Raw genomic sequence first — 21175 nt, 5'->3', positions numbered from 1 at the left:
AGTCTCTGGTACACAGTGCTTTCCACGAGAGAAAACGAAGGCAGATAGGTTAACCAACTTGCCTAAGATCCCCCAAATCTTGGAAACCCCTAGAAGGGCTAATGGGTAGTCATGAAGTAGAGATTTGCAGAAAGATACAGGAAAATACCAACTGTATCTTAACACAGTAGAAACACAGGACATCTGCTATATCTGGACAACCAACAGCTGTCTAAGCCACACTAGGCCTACACCACCGTGTCCCTAAAACCTTTTAAGAACTTTTTACTGTGGATTGAACTTCTTATTTAGCAGGAAAGTAGGAGCACTGCCATTACCTAAATTAAACAGAACCCTCCACTGTGAAGTGAGAAGAGGGGGTGAGACCAGCCCAATCACCTACACTGCTGCTCTTCGATCATTTTTGAAGACATCGAGATGAAAAACTATAACAAATTTCAACTGGAACACTATTTTTAATATAACAACATAAATGAATGAAATCATTCTAAAAGATCGGTATTATTCTCCCTCTCCTGCAGAGATTCCCTAAATTATTTGAGTAAAGAACACTTCTTTTTTAATGATAAAACTGTTAACTCCTAGATTAGAAAAACAATGGTTCACAAACCCCAATTCTTTATAAACAGCCTAGATTCAACCCATTCCTCCAATTTATACCATCCCTTATTGTCAGATCAAGCACCATACTTTTCCATTCCTAATTTGGGCCACTTCACATTAATACTCTAAACCTCAGAGTAAATTACTTTCTCTTACCCATATCACCAATGTTTTCCTACTCCTGACGTTTTCTCACTACATTTCCTCTCCCCCTGCCCATCTCCACAGGTCCACATTCCCTTCTCAGTCAACAATCCTACACAACAACCCGTGCTGCCAATGCAGGGACCAGGTACTCCGCCTTCATCACCCAGCCCAAATTCTAACATCCCCATAAAGTTCCCTGTAAGTTGCAGTGTCTGCAAGTAATTGCTCCATTTTTAGAACTCCCATAGCGCCCTGCCCAACAGACATCACTTTCTACACAACATTATGGTTATTTTTATACATGATATGCCCTTTATTAAATTGATAACTCTTACATATCTTCCAATACCTAGCACAATGCTTTGCACATGATAGCTACTCAATGAATGCTTACTAAATGAATACATGAGTCTGGGAGTCTGTTTCCCATTGGAGAATCATAACTAGTTTTCACTAAACACAGTTAAATAGACTGGACTTCTCCCTCAGAGAACACAAACTATTTGAAGTTGCCAATAACTACATCTTAAATCAGAGAAAGTCGCTGAGCTATACAGCAAAACTTCATTCACACAAGCTCCCTTGTGCTTACTTGTTTACAAGTTCTTCTCTGTGAAACTGGCCTTTATACTGCCAAAACTGAGGAGGGTGGAGAACATAGCTAGCTTGTGTTTAAAAAATGCAGCCAATTAAAATGTAGTTATGACAGCCTGAACTGTGGCTCAAAATTGGTGTTATTATATCACCTATCCTAGAGAAGTTTCCTCTTAATAATCATAGAGGAAGTTTCTGAACATTTTCTGATAGATAACTCAGGTCTTTTCTAGATACTACCTCACTTCATCTTCAAGGGAAGAGGGAACTAGGAGGAACTAAGAAAATATAGTCCCCTTAAAAACCAAAACATAATCCTTCTAAATCCTCAGAGATAAGCAGCAATTACTTGGGAAGAAAAGAAAGGGAGAGTTAAGGCCAAAGTAGTGGCAAAATAAAAATAAAAGAAGTCAGGCTTGCTTCTAAAGAAAAAAAAAAATCACATCAAAAAGGAAGGGACTGCTGCAGGATTTGTGGTGAATTAGGACCTCAAAGAGCTACGTACAAGAAGTAAAGTTTAAGTTCAAAACATTTCAGTTCACAGGGTCTTAAGCCTAATTTTAAATCATCTCAATCCCTGAATGTATTAAAGCAATCTGAGACTGTTAGTGCCTCTAGAATAACCACATGCAGAAGAGAAGCAAAGATAAATCTTTTCTGGAAGAAGATAGTTATAATTTCAGATTATCTCCATAATTTTTCATACACAACACCTGGCATTCAATCAAAAATAAATAAGCACATAAAAAGACAACCTCCAAATCAGGAGAAATAGGCTTTTAAAAGCAAACCCTCATGGGAATACATATTATAGGATGGGTTGAAAGAATAAAGACACAAAATGGAGAATTTCAGCAGAGGCCTAGAAACTATTAAAAAAAGCAGAATAAAAATTCTACAACTGAAAACTATAATAAATGAAATTAAGAAATCAGTAAATGGAGTGCTGCCTCTGTTTTACAGCGGTTCTCAACCTGTGGGTCGCGACCCCTTTGGCGGTCGAACGACTCTTTCACAGGGGTCGCCTAAGACCATCATGCATATCAGATATTTACATTATGATTCATGACAGTAGCAACATTACAGTTATGAAGTAGCAACGAAAATAATTTTATGGTTGGATCACAACATGAGGAACTGTATTTAAAGGGCCAGAAGGTTAAGAACCACTGGGTAGAAACTCACAAGAGACTTGCTCTTACCCTAACAACCAAAACAGGACAGATAAGCTATAAACACCATAGTTTTTCTGAACCCACCAGAGTAATGAGTGTCAAAGAAACCTAAGTGAACTAAACTCCAAAGAGGTATCGACCAAGCCCTGGCTTGTGTTGCCCAGCGGTTACAGCATCATCACATGTACCAAAGGGTCATGGGTTCAATTCCCAGTCAGGGTATACACCCAGGTTGCAAGCTTGATACTTGATCAGGCGCACATAGGAAGCAATCCATCAATGTTTCTCTTTCTCTCTCTCCCTTCCTCCCTCTCTAGAATCAATGAAAAAATATGTCCTCAGGCCACGATTGAAAAAACAGAGATAATGGCCAAGAACTTTCCAAATTTGATGAAAGTAATCATCCAACAGATACAAGAAGCTCAAGAAGCAGGATAAGTAAAAGGAAAATCACAACTAGGCACATCACAGCTAGATTTCTGAAAGAGGTAAAGAGCAAATCTGAAAAGTGGACAATACGGACAGGAGGGAGAGAAGTACATTACCCACAAAAATGGAAAATAACATTTACTAGGTGTATCTGTTAATAATGTGGATTTTGTAATCAAAGAAAACATGATAATTTCAAAAGAAACATCAAAAGTGCTTTATTCAAAGTAATGTCCATCGCTAGCTACACATTTCCCCCATCTTTCCGGTAATTTGTAGATACCGTCCCAATAGAACTTTTCTTGTTTTGAGGCAAACCATTCAGAGACCCAATTTTCCACATCGTACGTTTTGAAGTGCTGCTTAGAAAGTGCGTGTGTCATTGATCGGAACAAGTGGTAATCTGAAGGAGCAAGGTCTGGTGAATATAGCGGGTGGGTTAATACTTCCCAGGCAAGATCTTTTAATGTGTCTTTAACTGGTTTTGAAGTGTGTGATGGTGCGTTATCATGAAGCAAAATTACTTTGCCATGTCTTCTCGCACATTCTGGTCGTTTCACGATAAAGTGTGGTTCAAATTGATTATTTGTTGTCAGTAGCGATCAGTATTAACGGTTTCACCTGGTTTTAGAAGCTCATAATACACCACACCTTCCTGATCCCACCAAATGCAGAGCATTATCTTCTTTCCAAAGCGATTTGGCCTTGCAGTCGATGTTGATGGTTGACTTGGATCAACCCATGACTTTGTGCGTTTGGGATTCTCAAAATAAATCCAATTCGATGCAAAAAAAGACTTTCTTTCGTGCCACTGAAGTAACATTTTACTGATGACTTTTAGGTTTTCCATTTGTCTTTCGTTCAGTTGAGGTGGCATCCATTTTCCTTCCTTTAAAATCTTTCCCATTGCTTATAAATGATCGGATATTGTTTGCTGAGCAACGTTTTATCTTTCTGCAAGTTGTTTTTGAGTTTGACACGCATCTGCATCCAATAATGCTTGTAACTGTTGGTCTTCACACTTTTTTGGTTGACCTAGATCAGTGGTTCTCAACCTTCCTAATGCCGCTCGCTACCCTTTAATACAGTTCCTCATGTTGTGGTGACCCCCAATTTCATTGTTACAAATTGAACATAATTAAAGGATAGTGATTAATCACAAAAACAATATGTAATTATATATGTGTTTTCTGATGGTCTTAGGCAACCCCTGTGAAAGGGTCGTTCAACCCCCCCAAAGTGGTCGCAACCCACAGGTTGAGAACCACTGACCTAGATGTTCTTTGTCTTTCACATAGAAATCATCACGTTTAAAGCATTTAAACCAGTGTTCACAAGTGTCCTGAGATGGAGCATGTTCACCATAAGCTTCCCAAAGTACTCATCAGTACTTTTCTTCAAAATAATGAATTAAAACTTCCTGCAAATGCTCTTTCTTTGGCACGAAATTCGACATTTTTAATGTAAAAATATCTATGATGTTAGCATCTTCAGCAAATTTGACACATGAAGTTTTGAAGCTTATTGTCAATACAACAAAGTAGCATAAATATCAACGTATGTGTAACTCGATCTATTGAAAAAAAATCCACATTATTAACCAGTACACCTCGTACAGCTGACTTCTCATCAGAAATGATGGCATTCAGCAGACAATGAAATATTTAAAGGGCTGAAAGAAAAAACAGTTTATCCAGAATTCTATACTCAGCCAAAATTTATCTAAATTAAAGGTAAAGATGTTTTCAGCCTTAGCCAGTACTGCTCAGTAGATAGAGCATCAGCCCCCAGACTGAAGGGTCCCAGGTTCAATTCCGGTTAAGGGCACATATCTCAGTTGCAGGCTCAATCCCCAGCTCTGGTCAGGGCATGTGTGGGAGGCAACCAATCAATGTGTCTCTGTCTCTCCCCCTCTCTTACACTCTTTCTAAAATAATCAGTGGAAAAATATCCTTGGGTGAGGATTAACAACAATAAAAAAAGATGTTTTCTGACAGACAAAAGCTGAGTGAATTCATCTCCAGCAGATCCAACTAAATTCTAAAGGATATTCTCCAGACAGAAGAAAATGAGATCAAACAGAGACTCAGAGATGCAGATGGAAAGAAGAGAGAAAATCAAAATGAAAAATGACTTATAAAATAATGTCTTGTGGATCTCAAATATAAAGAGAACTAAAATATATAGCTATCACAAAAATTGAAAGAACATTTCAAATGGATAGTTCAAGAATATATAGCTGAATAACTGAAAATAATCAAAAGAAAAGAGAATACAGAACAAAGTAGTAGTAAATAATAAAATGGAGAATTTAAAGCCATATATATGCTATTACATTAAATGTAAATAGACTAAATGCTCTAAGAAAATAAATTTTTCAAACTAAATTAAAAGAAAACCTAACAATATGCTACATACTGAAAATGCTTAAATACTAATCAAAAGATAGCTGATATAGCTACATTAATATCAGAAAAAGTAGACTTTAAGGTAAATAACATTACTAGCGATAACAATGAGTCCTTTTACCAGTAAATCTGTATGGATACAATAAACAGTCTCAAAACTGATAAAGCAAAAATTGACATGCACACAAAAAAGGAGAGATCAAGTGTCATGGAATAAAGAGACAAGAGACCAAATATGTCTATTTCTGGAATTCCAGAAAGAGATAAACAGAGTATCCTAAATAATAACACCCTAATATGCAAATCGACTGAACAGCAGAAGGACCGGTCGCTATGACGCACATTGACCACCAGGAGGCAGACACTCAACGCAGAAGCTGCCCCCTGGTGGTCAGTGCACTCCCACAGGGGGAGTGCCGCTCAGCCAGAAGCCTGGCTCAAAGCTAGTGAGCACAGGGGCAGCAGAGCTAAGGACCCCACGGGGGATGTCCGACTGCCAACAGGGAGTAGGCCTAAGCTGGCAGTCAGACATCCACCAAGGGATCCCGGACTGCAAAATGGAGCAGGCTGGGCTGAGGGACTCCCACAGTGCACAAATGTCGTGCCATCAGGCCTCTAGTATGTAATAAAGTAATAACAGAAGAAAATTTTCCTACCCTAAAATAGATTTGTGAATTCAGAACAAAAAGAGTTACTAATAAAAGAAGTCACATCATACATACATTTTAAGTTAAAAGAATTCAACCATATATGAGAGTATAAACTAATATAAAGAGAAGAAACCATTGTACCAGCCATTCAGAATGCACATGCAATATGAGATATAAACTTTTTGTTCTCCCAGTTGAGCCCAGCTCCAGTGTGCCCCTCTTACTAGGATAATCTCATCACAGTGCAATTCTACAGTTTTTAAAAATATTTTTGAATAATATAACTTCAAGTCTTCCTCCTCATTGATAGATAAGAAAATAATTTATTTCAACACTAACAGGGAAAACTATCTATGCCCAACTTATTGGGAGATGAAATAGCAGCTTCCAATGTAAGGCTTTATTACAGTAAGTTGAAGGAGAATAAGACAATATATGCAGTTTTCACATTACTTGCTGAATTTAAATCTAATGCCTAACAATTATGCAACTCCACTGTACCAGGTTTAAACAAGCAAAAAAAAAGCAATAGCCCTAACCGGTTTGGCTCAGTGGATAAAGCATCAGCCTGGGGACTCAATGGTCCCAGGTTCAATTCCGGTCAAGGGCATGTACCTTGGTTGCGGGCACATCCCCAGTAGGGAGTGTGCAGGAGGCAGCTGATCAATGTTTCTCTCTCATCGATGTTTCTAACTCTCTATCCCTCTCCCTTCCTCTCTCTAAAAAATCAATAAAATATATTTAAAAGATAAAAATTGCCAGGAGCCAGTCCATGCTTGCTGTTTCAAGGGACCTGGCATATATGGCATACTGTTCTTAATATGTTTGCTCACCTTCTTGGCACTATGTGTTTTAACCAAGGTCTCTGAGAAAGGTTGTTTCCCCAGGTAGGGATTTTCCCCTGAAGTTAGGGAGGGAATAAAACCTCTTAACTAAGTGCCAGGCGGGTAATTAATCACTTTAACTATGAACAATCATGCTTAAGCTACATAATCTTTACTCCCTGGAATGGAGATAAGAAACGCCCTAACCTTTGAAATAGAGATTGATAGGATTGGAATCAACTGGTATAAATACAGAGACAACAAGACAAAACTTAGAAGACAGAACCTACACAGAACCTAGAGACAGAAGAACTTGGCTGGAGAGAACATGGCAAAAGATCCTGGACTGAACCTGACTACAGAAATTGGCAAGAGAACCTGACTAGAACCTGGTGACTGAACCTGGCTGGAGAACCTGGAGAACCTAGCAAGAGAACATGGACACAGAACCTGGCTGGAGATCCAAACCAGAACTTCGCTGGAGATCCAGACCAGAACTTGGCTGGAGATCCTGGCTAGAGATCCTGGCTAGGCTGCTAATCAACTGAACTCCGTCTCCGTGTCATTCCTTCTTCGCCGACTCCATCCACACCTTTGGGGACCCCTGGACCCGCTGGGGTTGGACCCCAGCAAAAAATAAAAATAAAAATCATCATTCTCCCCTTAAAAAAAAAAAAGCAATGAATAAACTCCCATTTACTCATTCTGGTGAAATTTCTAAATCTCAAAGTCTACACATAAAATCTAAAGTCCATCTGGCATGGCTCAGTGGTTGAGTGTCAACCTATGAACCAGGAGGTCACGGTTCTGGTCAGGGCACATGTCTGGGTTGTGGAGACGCCAGTAGGGGGCGTGCAGGAGGTAGCCGATCAATGATTCTCTCTCATCATTGATGTTTCTATCTCTCTCTCCCTCTCCCTTCCTCTCTGAAATCAATAAAAATACATATATTTAAAATTTTTTCTAAAAACATATAGGTTAAAAAACAAAACAAAACAAAAGACAAGGGTACAAACATAAAGATTAAAAGCCAAAAAAGAAGAGGGTACCTAGTAGACATTATATACAACATTAAATAAGGAGTGGGGGAGAAAAGCCCAGTGAGTTCTGAAAGAAAAATATTCTGACACAGGAATTTTGTAACAAGGTCAAACTATTATGTACATTCAGAGGCAAATTTTAAAACTTAATTGTGAGCAAAGTGAAACTAACTACCAAGTTAGTACCACAATATTATGGGCTATTTCTTACCCACAAGTTTTAATGACTAACAAGACTGATTCTGAAACTGCAGAATTTCTATTTAACTATGGCTACTCTAAAGAAGGAAGTTCATTCTTACCCAAAGTTTACACAGATTTTTTTTAAAGGATCCTATATAATAAAACCCTAATATGCAAATCGACTGAACAGCAGAACGACCGGTTGCTATGACGCGCACTGACCACCAGGGGGCAGATGCTCAATGCAGGAGCTGCCCCTTGGTGGTCAGTGCGCTCCCACAGGGGGAACACAACTCAGCCAGAAGCCGGGCACATGGCTGGCGAGCACAGTGGCAGTGGCAGGAGCCTCTCCCGCCTCAGCGGCAGGCGGATATCCCCCAAGGGATCCCAGACTGCGAGAGGGAGCAGGCCGGGCTGAAGGACACCCTCCCCCCCCAAGTGCACTGGGCCTCTAGTTTCTTCATAAAGTAGCAAAAATTAACTCCTTAGAACTTCCCAATACATATTATACTGAAACAGATTCCTTTGACTTTCAATAAACTCCAGAAAAGTCAATGTTTCATTTTTTTTAAAGCGCCCACAGTCCAGCTGGTGTGGGTCAGTGGTTGAGTGTTATGTTAACCCATGAATCAGGAGGTCACAGTTCAATTCTTGATCAGGGCACATGACCAGATTGTGGGCTCGATCCCCAGTAAGGAGCATGTAGAAAGCAGCCTCTGATGATTCTCTCTCATCACTGATGTTTCTATCTCTCTCCCTCTCTCTCTGAAATCATAGAAACACTTTTTTAAAGTGTCCACAACATCTAACAGGTAATAAAGCCTTAAAAATAAAATATGTAATGATATGGTTTCAGGTATTAAAATTTGGAATTAGCACTATCTGCAGCTTCTTTTCTAGCCTTATAATCTTTAAAAGATCTGGCCTATGATTTCATCATTGAGCAATCACCTCTCCATTACAAATGATAAGCTTCAGAATAAAAAAAAAAAAAAATGAGCCATGCTCCTCCCTTTACACTCCTTGGAAAACGAAAACAACAACAACAACAAAAAACAAAAACACCTGTCCATCTAAAAAGCCTACTTGTGAGAGCAGAGAAACAGGTGGATGTTACACTCACCTCCTCCCAGAACCAACTGGAATTACAACTAAAATATAGAGCAATCAACCTGAATAACCAACTGAAGACTAGCTGAAGAGAAGTCCTATAACCAAAGATTCAGAAGAAGCCACATCAAGACTGGTAAAAAGGGCGGAGATGTGAAAGGGTTGGTCCTCTTCTATGAGCAACAGCTGAGATTCCAGAGGGATATCTCAGCTGAAAAGATTCCCCCTGAGAACTGTGGGGTCTAAACCCAATGCCAGGCTAATCAACCCAGAGCACCAGAGCAGGAATGAGGTGCCCACATAACACTTGTCAACCAGGAAGAGAAGGGGGTCTGCTAAAGACACAGACTGCCCTCCAAAAAGGCCAATGCACAAAATCTTGTTTGCAGGTACTCAGCCTGGGCTATAGCAGAGGGAGGGCTGAGCAGACTAGAGTCATGAGGAAGAGACTGGGGTTTATAGTTCCAGGGCAGCGGTTCTCAATCTGTGGGTCGCGACCCCTTTGGGGGTCAAACGACCCTTTCACAGGGGTCGCCTAAGACCATCGGAAAATTCATATATAATTACATATTGTTTTTGTGATTAATCACTATGCTTTAATTATGTTTAATTTGTAACAATGAAATTGGGGGTTACCACAACATGAGGAACTGTATTAAAGGGTCGCAGCATTAGGAAGGTTGAGAACCACTGCTCTAGGAGAGAGCTGAAGGGACAGCCTCCTGGCACCCTGTGCTGAGTGTGAAAAATTCTCACCTGTCCTAATTAAAATAACGAACTCAGAGACTTATGTCTCAGCATCTCTCGGCCTGTCATGTGGTCCAGCAGGACATCAAACTGGGGGGAGTGGCCAACACCCTTCCCTACCTGAGGTTGGAACAGACCCAAGGGGAAGGCACATCGGATGGACACCTGCCCTGGCCTTGCCCCACCGGCAAAAATGAGACCTTTAATACGTTCTCGAGAGCGGGTGTTAATCTGGTTGTACAGGCACATGTGGAGTAGTAATCACAGCCTATTTATCCTCAAGGTGCAAGAAAACTTCTTTCAGTTCCTCATTGGCTGAGTACTACGGGGTTAAAAGTTTCCTCATACGTCACCGAAGTCTTATTGTCTCCTATTGGGCCATTTAAAAAAATTGGGCTGAAGCCTTTCGAGTTGTCCCCACCTCCCCCTGTCTAGTTGAGGCAGGCACCTCAGGGCTTCCCACCATGATGCTGGCTCATGTACACAGTTCTTTGTTCTTATATGCACTTCTCTCCTCCCTACATTCTGTTTGCCCTGGGGAAATTCAGTAATTGTTTCAATTAAAAGTTGACTATGCTGGAGATGGATGGCAGAGGCCTATTTCCCACATAAATCACTATCCCACACTACAGATGCCATTTTACTTGGGTGGAACACCCCTCCATACAGCATCAGCCTGAGGGAATGGAATAGCCACACACTCTGGACTCCCTGTTGACCCACAATGGAAAACTTGTGCCTTACTGAGTAGGCTGCATAGGGCCAGGTTGTCAGTAACTGAGTTGTGCGGCTCTGGGTTGGGGCCATTCCCCCTACTTTCCAGTGAATCTCACAGGAGATCTACTAGCTCCACTCCCCAGATTCCTGGAGGCCCCATGTTCCCAACTCCTTGTGGCTCTGGCCTGCCAAGGTCTGGGCAGAATGCAGAACAGCAAAAAGAAAAAAGGATCCAAAAAAATGAGGATAGTTTGGAACAACATGAAGCATAACAACATTGCATCATAGGGGCATAAGAAGGAGAGAGAGAAAAAGAGAGCGAGCAAGGTGATCAAGACTTAGTTAATGAAATAATAAATGAAAGCTTCCCTAAATTGGTGAAGGAAAAAGACACACAATTCAAGGAAGCATGAAGAGTCCCAAACAAGATGAATCCAAAGAGGTCCACACCAAGACACATCATAATTAAGATGAAAAAGGGCCGTAGCTGGTTTGGCTCGGTGGATAGAGTGTCAGCCTGCGGACTGAAGGGTCCCAGGTTCGATTCGGGTCAGGGGCATGTACCTTGGTTGCCGGCACATCCCCAGTAGGGGGTGTGCAGGAGGCAGCTGGTCGATGTTTCTCTCTCATCAATGTTTCTAACTCTCTATCTCTCTCCCTTCCTCTCTGTAAAAAATCATTAAAAAAAAATAATATATATATATATACATATATATATATATATATTATCTACACTAATAAAAGAGAAAAATGGTAATTGGCGTACGGCGCTACCCTTTTCATTGGCTAATCAGGGCTATATGCAAATTAACTGCCAACTAAGATTGGCAGTTAACTGCCAACAAGATGGCGGTTAATTTGCATATGTAGGCACAATGCAGGGAGGCGAAAGGGAAAGCAAGAAGAAGCCCCCTGCCACTGACAGTGATCGGAAACCCAGGGGGGAGCTAAGAGCTGGGGCCGCCTTTGCCCTGCCCCCCAGCCATGATCGAAGAATCAGGCGCCTTTGCCGCCCTGGCCAGTGATAGCAGGAAGTAGGGGTGGAGCCAGCGATGGGAGCTGGGCACGGTTGAAGCTGGCAGTCCCAGGAGCTAGGGGTCCCTTGCCTGAGCATAAAGCGAAGCCCACGATCGCGGGGCCGCTGCAGCTGTGGGTCCCCGCTGCCCGGGCCGGACGCCTCAGCCAGAGGCGTCCTGCAGGGGCAGGGGCGGAGCCCGCGTGATCGCGGCGCCCCCCGCTGCCACTGCGGGTCCCCGCTGCCCAGGCCGGATGCCTAGGCCAGAGGCGTTAGGCCTGGGCAGGGGCGGAGCCTGCAACCGCGGGGAGCTGGGGTCCCCTGCCCAGGCCTGACACCTCTGCCGGAGGCCTCAGGCCTGGTCAAGGGGCCGATCCGGTGATTGGTGAGCGGAGAGTGATGAGGGTCAACTCCTCTGGCCGAGGCATCAGGCCTGGGTGGGGGGCGGAGCCGGGGATTGGGGGGATATGATGGTCCCCTTGCCCAGGCCTGAAGCCTGGGTCAGAGGCGTCAGGCTTGGGCGGAGGGTGGAGCAAGCGATCAGAGGGAGATGGGGGTCCCCTGCCCAGGCATGATTCCTGGGCCAGAGGCCTCAGGCCTGGGCGGGGGCCAGAGCCAGTGATCGGGGGGAGATGGGGGTCCCCTGTCCAAGCCTGACACCTCTGGCGGAGGCGTCAGGCCTGGGCAAGGGGCCAATCAGGCGATCGGAGGGTGATGGGGGTCAACGCCTGAGGGCTCCCAGTATGTGAGAGGGGGCAGGCTGGGCTGAGGGACACTCCCCCCCCCACACACACACACACACACACACCCAGTGCACGAATTTTGTGCACCGGGCCCCTAGTATATATATATATATAAAAGAAAGAAAAAGGTTAAAGACAAATACAGAATCTTAAAGACAGTAAGAAAAAAGTGCTTAATTACCTACAAGGGAACTCCCAAAAGACTGACAGCTAACTTCTCAGTCTCAAGAGAACATTTCAGGCAAGAAGGGATTGGTGTAAAATATTCAAAGTGATAAAAATCAAGAACCTACAACCAAGACTACTTTACCCAGCAAGACTATTTCCAGGATATCATTTAAAACCAAAGGACAACCCTGGTGAGTGTGTCTCAGTTAGTTGGAGCGTCATCCTGTGCACCAGAGGGTCATAGGTTTGATTCCCAGTCAGGACACATACCCAATTGTAGGTTTGATCCCTGGTCGGGCACATGCAGGAAGCAAGCAATCGATGTTTCTCTTTCTCTTTCTTTCCCCCCCCTTTCTCTCCATTCCTCTCTACCTCCTCCCTCCCCACCCCCCCTCCTCTGTCTCTAAAATCAATAAAAACATATCCTCAGGAGAAAATTAAAAAGAAAGAATAAAATTAAAGGAAAAATAAAGAGATTCCCAGACAAGAAAAGCTAAAGAAGTATAACAAGAAATGTAAAAGGAACGAGGAATAACAAGAGGAAGAGAGGGAGGACCCAAGGAAAAATGAGGGGGACCACAAGGAATTGGGGGGAGGAAGAAGAGGGAAAAAAAGGAGAAAGAGAAGAGGGAGAGGAGGAGTAGGACTGGGAAGAAGAAAGGAGGAAGAAGAAGGCACAGGAGGAAGAGGAGAAAAAAACAGAGAAACATAGCTAAAAGAATAAAATGACAATAAGTACCTATCAATAACCACTTTAAATGTAAATGGCTTAAATGCTCCAATCAAAAGATATAGGGTAGCTGAATGGATAAGTAAACAAGACCCATATATATGCTGTCTATAAGAGATCCACCTCAGAACAAAAGATACAGACAGACTAAAAGTAAAGAGATGAAAAAAGGTATTTCATGAAAATGGAAATTTTAAAAAACTGGAGTAGCAATACTTATATCTGACAATATAGATTTTAGGGCACTACATGGTGATAAAGGCAACAATCCAATAAGAAGATACAAACTTTATAAACATTTATGCACCCAACATAGGAGCACCTAAGTATGTAAAGCAAATCTTGATGGACATAAAAGAAGAGACTGACAGTAATGCAGTCACAGTAAGGGATTTTAACACCACATTAATGTAAATGGATAAATCTTCCAGACAGAAAATCAACAAAGAAACAATAGCCTTAATGACACACTAGATGAGATGGATTTAATTGATATCTTCAGAGCATTTTACCCCAAAGCAGCAGAATATAAATTCTTCTGAAGTACACATGGAACATTTTCTAGTATAGACTACATGTTAGGACACAAAATAAGTCTCAGTGAATTTAAGAAGACTGAAATCATATCAAGCATCTTCTCTAACCACAATATGAAACTAGAAATCATTATAAGAAAAAAACTGAAAACACATAGAGGCTAAAAAACATATTACTAAACAATGAATGGGTTAACAATGACATCAAGGAAGAAATCAAAAGATACCTTCAAACAAAAGAAAATGAGGCACATCAACCCAAAATCTATGGGACACAGTAAAAGCAGTTCTATGAGGGAAATTCATAGCATTACAGGCCTATCTCAAGAACCAAGAAAGTGTCAAATAAACAATCTAACTTTATACTTAAAGGAAATTGAAAAAGAACAACAAAGGTCAAAGTGAGAAGAAAGAAAATAATGATCAGAGCAGAAATAAACAAAATAAAGTCTAAAAAAAAATTACAAAAGATCATTGATACCAAGAGTTGGTTCTTTAAAAAGATTAAACAAGACTGACAAACCTTTAAGCAGATTCATCAATAAAAAAAGAGAGAGGACCCAAATAAGTAAAATGGTAAATGAAAGAGAAGTAACAACTGACACCAAAGAAATACTAAAAGATTGTAAGAAAATATTATGAACAACTACATTTATGTGAACAAATTGGACAATTCCTAGAAACAGCCCTGATTGGCATGGCTTATTGGCTAGAGCAGTGGTTCTCAACCTTCCTAATGCCTCGACCCTTTAATACAGTTCCTCATGTTGTGGTGACCCCCAATTTCATTGTTACAAATTAAACATAACTAAAGCATAGTGATTAATCACAAAAACAATATGTAATTATGTATGTGTTTTCCAATGGTCTTAGGCGACCCCTGTGAAAGGGTCGTTTGACCCCCAAATGGGTCACGACCCACACATTGAGAACCGCTGGGCTAGAGTGTCGTACAGCCCACTGAAGGGTCAGGGGTTCAATTCCTGGTCAAGGGCACATACCTGGGTTGCAGATTTGGGGCATGCGGGGGAAGCAACTGATCAATGTTTCTCTCTCACATTGATGTTTCTTCTCTCTCTCTCTCTCTCTCTCTCTCTCTCTCTCTCTCTCGCTCTCTCTCTCCCAACCCCCTTTCCTTCCTCCCTCCCTCCTCTCTTTCCTTCCTTTCCACTCTCTCTAAAAAAATCAATGGAAAAAATATCCTTGGGCAAGGGAGGATTAACAACAACAAAAAATTCCTAGAAACATACACTCTTACAAAACTGAATCAGGAAGAATCAGAAAATCTAAATAAACAGATTACAACTAAAGAAATTAAAGTAGTAATCAAAAAATTCCCAACAAACAAAAGTCCTGGACCACATGGTTCCGTAGGTGAATTTTACCAAACTTTCAAAAAAGAATGAACATATAACCTTCTCAAACTATTCCAAAATATTCAAGAGGAGGAAAGACTACCAAGCTCATTTTACAAGTCCAGCATTACCATAATTTCAAAACAAGATAAAGATATTACAAAGGAAGAAAATTAAAGGCCAATATCCCTGATGAACATAGATGCTAAAATCCACAACAAAGGAGTACCAAACCAAATTCAGCAATACCTTAAAAAGATCATACACCTTTCCTTGTCGACCTTGAAGCAAGGTGAACGCGTGGGGACTCCGCACTCGGACCCGCCACTGGCCTGCCCTACCCTGGGCACTGTGCCGCACCACGTGAGGGCCATCCTAAAGCCAGAATTGAAACTATAAGATGTCTGATCAGGACCCTGGCGGCATCAGCCCCCTCCAACAAATGGTGGCCTCAGGTGCTGGAGGTGTGGCCACTTCCCTCTTCATGACTCCCCTGGACGTGGTGAAGGCCCACCTGCAGTCTCAATGCCCCTCAATGGCCAGCAAGTTGATGCCTTCCTCCAGACTCTGGAGCCTCTCTTATGCCAAACTGCCCTCCTCTCTCTGACCCACAGGGAAGTGCCTCCTGTACTGCAAAGGTGTCCTGGAGGCCCTGTACCTGTGCCCAAATGGTGACCGCTGTGTGATCTGGTTTCAGGACCCCACTGGCGTCACTGGCACTATGGATGCCTTTGTGAAGATTGTGAGACATGAGGGTACCAGGACCGTGGAGTGGCCTCCCAGCCACCCTGGTGATGACTGCCAGCAACCGCCATCTACTTCATGGCTTATGACCAACTCAAGGGCTTCCTGTGTGGTCGAGCCCTGACCTCTGACTTCTATGCACCCATGGTGGCTGGTACACTGGCCCAGTTGGGCACCGTGACTATGATAAGCCCCTTAGAGCTGGTATGGACAAAGTTGCAGGCTCAGCAAGTGTCATACAGGGAGTTGGGTGCCTGTGTCCAAACCTCCGTAGCTCAGGGCGGCTGGCGCTCACTGTGGCTGGGCTGGGGCCCCACTGCTCTTCGGGATGTGCCCTTTTCAGCCCTGTATTGGTTCAACTATGAGCTGGTGAAGAGCTGGCTCAAGCCAAAGGACCAGACGTCAGGGCATCGGTTTTGTGGCTGGTGGCACCTCAGAGACAGTGTCTGTCATCCTGACTCCACCCTCCGATGTGGTGAAAAATCAACCCCAGGTTGCACTGAGAGCAGTTGAGGCTATGAGAGTGTCACTCCTACACACCGACTCCACCTGGCTGCTGCTGCGGAGGATCCGGGCTGAGTAGGATCTGGCACCAGGGGACTCTTCATAGGCTTCCTCCCAAAGATCATCAAGGCCGCACCTTCCTGTGCCATCATGGTAAGCATATATGAGTTGGGCAAATGCTTCTTTCAGAGGCTCAACCTGGAACAGCCTCTGAGCCAGTGAGAGGAGCAAGGGGATCAGGGCCCCATCTCTCCCATGCATGGTGTGGCGGCAGGAGGAGACTGAAGCAAGTGCCTAGTCCTCAGGGGAGGAGGCCTCATTTTTCTTCCCAATCAGCATAGCCCCAGGGGTACCAGCCACCCCTTTGAGGATCCACAGCTTTCTTCCTGCTAGTCCTGACCCCAAGCCCTAAGGATCATCACTTTTCCACCCAACACCCCAAGTTTAAGATCAAATCTGTTAACTCTCTCCTCCTCCTGCCCTCTCACCCATTTTCCTGTGTTTGTTGTAGCTGGGCCTGCCCCCAAGGCCAACAGAACCCTGGATCTGGCCAGTCTGAACCCATTGCTATTAATTCATTGAGTGTAAAGATGATGAATTTAGGGGGGGAAAAAAAGAGGGGAGGGGGGATCACACACCATGATCAAGTAGGACTTATTCCAGAGGTGCAAGGTTACTATAACATCCACAAAACAATAAGTGAGATACACCACATAAACAAAATTAAAGATAAAAACCACATGATCACATCAATAGATGTAGAAAAAACATCTGACAAAATCCAACACCCATTTATGGTAAAAATTCTCAGTACGGTGGGAATAGAGGAAATATACCTCAACATAATAAAGACCATATATGACAAGCCCACAGCCAACATCATACAATACTATAATCCTAATTATACTTTATGTATAAAGATGTATCTCAGTGCTTTTTTTACTCATTCTACAGCTAAAAAATATTCTGTATTCAGTTTCCATGCAGTATCATTTTAAAAATGCACTGTGCTCAGGACGCCTCAGTAAGCTTTACTGGCTATTACTGACCAATAATAAATCCTGAAAACCATTATAATCAATCTCCAGATTTCCCAAAGACATGGAAGTAGCTGCACCCCTAGATGGCTTCATTATTAGTATTCTCATATGTTCAAACATTCCAGCAATTGTTTACTTAGAGGAAATAAAAAATAACTTCCTCTGTGAATTCTAGTCTACTAACTTGGTAAAGCTAAGTAAGGATCACTCTCAAGATACACAACTAAAATTATTTCTTTTTTTTAACTTACTAGAGGCCCAGTGCACAAAATTCATGCGGGGGGGGGGGGGGGGTTCCCCCTCAGCCCAGCCTGCATCCTCTCCAATCTGGGACCCCTTGAGGGATGTCCGACTGCCAGTTTAGGCCTGATCCCAGGGATCGAGCTTAAACCGGCAATCAGACAGCCCTCTCACAATCCTGGACCGCTGGATCCTAATCGCTTACCTGCCTGCCTGCGTAGTCGCTCCTAACTGCCACCCCCACCCCCCACCCCCCCCCCCGCCAGCCTGATCGCTCCTCACTGCCTCTGTATGCCAGCCTGGTAGCCCCTAACTGCCTCCTGCTGCCAGCCTGGTCACCCCTAACTGCCCCCCTGCCGGCCTGGTCACTCCTAACTGGCCCCCCCCATACCAGCCTGGTCACCCCTAACTGCTTCCCTGCTGGCCTGGCCACCCCCAACTACCCCCCACCTGCCTAGTCACCCCTCACTGCCCCCCCTGCCAGCCTAATCACCCCCAACTGGCCCCCCGCCAACCTGGTCACCCCCAACTGCACCCCACCCCCCCCCCCGCGGGCCTGGTCGCCCCAAGCAGCCTGCTGTTCAGTCATTTGGTCATCCCTCACTAACCCCCCTAACTGCCCCCCCCCACTGGCCTGGTTGCCTGGTCGCCCCTAACTGCCCCCCCCCCCCGCTAGCCTGGTTGCCAACTGCCCCCCCCCCCCCCCCCGCAGCCTGGTCACCCCAAGCAGCCTGCTGTTCAGTCATTTGGTCATCCCTCACTAACCCCCCTGCCGGGCTGGTCGCCCCACGCAGCCTGCTGTTCAGTCATTTGGTCATCCCTCACTAACCCCCCTGCTGGGCTGGTCGCCCCACACAGCCTGCTGTTCAGTCATGTGGTCATCCCTCACTAACCCCCTGCCGGGCTGGTCGCCCCACACAGCCTGCTGTTCAGTCATGTGGTCATCCCTCACTAACCCCCTGCCGGGCTGGTCGCCCCACACAGCCTGCTGTTCAGTCATGTGGTCATCCCTCACTAACCCCCTGCCGGGCTGGTCGCCCCACGCAGCCTGCTGTTCAGTCATGTGGTCATCCCTCACTAACCCCCTGCCGGGCTGGTCGCCCCACACAGCCTGCTGTTCAGTCATGTGGTCATCCCTCACTAACCCCCTGCCGGGCTGGTCACCCCACGCAGCCTGCTTGTTCAGTCATTTGGTTGTCCCTCACTAACCCCCCTGCCGTCCTGGTCGTAGGCAGCCATCTTGTGAGGGTATGAGGGTTAATTTGCATATTACCTCTTTATTATATAGGATCTTAGAAAGAGGAAGGGGGAGGGGAGGGGGAGAGGGAGAAGGGGAAGGAGGGGAGGGGAGGGGAGGGGAAGGGAGGGGAGGGGAGGGGAGGGGAGGGGAGGGGAGGGGAGGGGAGGGAGGGGAGGGAGGGAGGGAGGGAGGGAAGGGAAGGGAAGGGAAGGGAAGGGAAGGGAAGGGAAGGGAAGGGAAGGGAAGGAAAAAAGAGAGAGACATGGATGTCCTACAGGTGCCCCGACCAGGTATCGAACCCACAAACTAGGTATGTGCTCTGACCAGGAATCGAACCCACCACCTTTTTGTGTACAGGTCGATGCACCAACCGACTGAGCCACCCTGGCCAGGGCAGCACTATTTCTTGATTAACAGTAACATAATGGTTCCAGAATTTGTCTTTTCACTTACAGCAATAATGACACTTTTTCCCTCTAAATCAAGTTATCTATTATCTCTGGGTATGTCTTATCTCTGCTATTAAACCAATGATTCCTAAGGATAGAAAACATATCCAATTCATCTTAGTATCTCCCCAGTGCACAGCTTTGTACATAATTAGCCCTCAGAGATAACATGTTTGCAACTAGCCAAAATTACCTACATTTTTATTTTTGACTACAGAAGAACTGTCCAACTGACTGGAAAATTAAATCTTAAAATTCTCACTATAAAACAACTTTAACGAAGGTTTTTCCTCATGGTTCTTTTTAAGAGAAAAAGCAGATACAATCTGAATTTCAAACTGCCCAACTGTTAACTTCTTAACAAGAAGAATACAAGTACTGATTTCAGTAAAATAAAACCTATGTAACCACTACCTCTTTCTCTCCTTTCTTTACATAAGGAGGTCAAAGGGGAATCAAACCCTACTCATTTCAGCCAGATCTGCAACCTGGTCAGTTTACTTTACATTCCTTACAAGCCTAAGGATAAGCAACTAATATTTCAAATAATACTGCAACTTAAAATATTTCACAATTGCTTAACACTTTATCTTTATTTCTTGAAATCACCCAAAAGCTACTTTCACACATATAAAATAAAATCATACACAATCATTTACAAGCAACTTAAAAGATTTTCCCAATCATATCCAACTTTACATCAGAAAAAAAAAAAGAAAAAAGATGTACAGTAACTTGAACTTCAGAGAATGACAAAAGGTAATTCTTGCATCCAAGAATAAAAAAAAATCAGTGTTCAAACACAAGAACTGAATAGGGGTCATTTAATTGAGGTAAATCCACCACTCAATTTTATAGACGTCAGAGGTATAGAATCTCAGAAGTAGAAGGGACCTTTGAGATTACCTTGGGTAATTAATTAACCTCCTCAGGTAACAGATGAAACAGAAAGGCTTTCGGACCTGCATTTAAAATAATGGCCTTAAGTATTCAAAGTCCACAATTAAAGGTGAAAATAACTTGAAAAAGTTATGAAAGTACTAGTCACTGGTATTATTCTTAATACCATTACAATAAGTGGACCCCCCCACACACATATACACAAAAATTATCTTTTCACTAATAATCCCATGTGTGAGAATCTAAAATATACATGGGAAAGGCCATCATGACAGCATTCTTTAGTACAGCAAAACACTGAAAACAACTTCAATATCCATAACAGGAGAATAAATCATTAGAGGCAGTGTGCAGTATAATAATAAGCATAGGCTTTGGACCTGGATAAACCTGTACTAGAATACCAACTTTTCACTTGAGAGTTGTGAGACCTACTATGCAAATCACTTAATATTTGAGACTCAGCTAATTACCTCATCTGTAGAATGGGGAATATTATCTTCTTCACGGGGTTGTATAAGGGATTAAATGCATGTAAAAGAGCTTGGCACAGTACCTGGAAGCTCAGTGAGTGTTCAATAAATGCTACTGTTATTGGCAACTATTAATATTCATTCGCTGGAATATTATACAAACATTTTAAATAATGGTTATAGGAAAATCTATATATACAAATCTATATTGTTAAAAAACAATAGTATGATCCTGCTTATATGTAAAAAGTAAAAACATGCACACATATATAAATGCAGAGGGAAAGTATGAAAAGTCGTTATTTATGGGTAAAAAGCAAATAAATATGTTGGCAGAATTGATAAACTTTTTACTTTATGTACTTCTATATTGTTTTACTTCGAACATGTATTTAAGTATTTTAAATAAAT

At 43.2% G+C, this 21175-nt stretch overlaps 1 protein-coding gene and 1 pseudogene across 13 annotated transcripts in view; one reads left to right on the top strand and one right to left on the bottom strand.

Moving 5' to 3' along the window:
• NEO1 (neogenin 1) overlaps positions 1-21175 on the bottom strand; it is a 258499-nt gene that overhangs the window by 230851 nt on the left and 6473 nt on the right. The gene's annotated exons all lie outside the window — the stretch shown is intronic.
• Positions 15575-16644, top strand: LOC118675587 (annotated as a pseudogene).

The sequence above is a fragment of the Myotis myotis genome, unplaced genomic scaffold (assembly GCF_014108235.1).
Source record: "Myotis myotis isolate mMyoMyo1 unplaced genomic scaffold, mMyoMyo1.p scaffold_m19_p_1, whole genome shotgun sequence".
NCBI lineage: Eukaryota > Metazoa > Chordata > Mammalia > Chiroptera > Vespertilionidae > Myotis > Myotis myotis.
The sequence above is the reverse complement of the archived record's forward strand: the minus strand, read 5'-3'. Positions and strand labels throughout refer to the sequence as shown.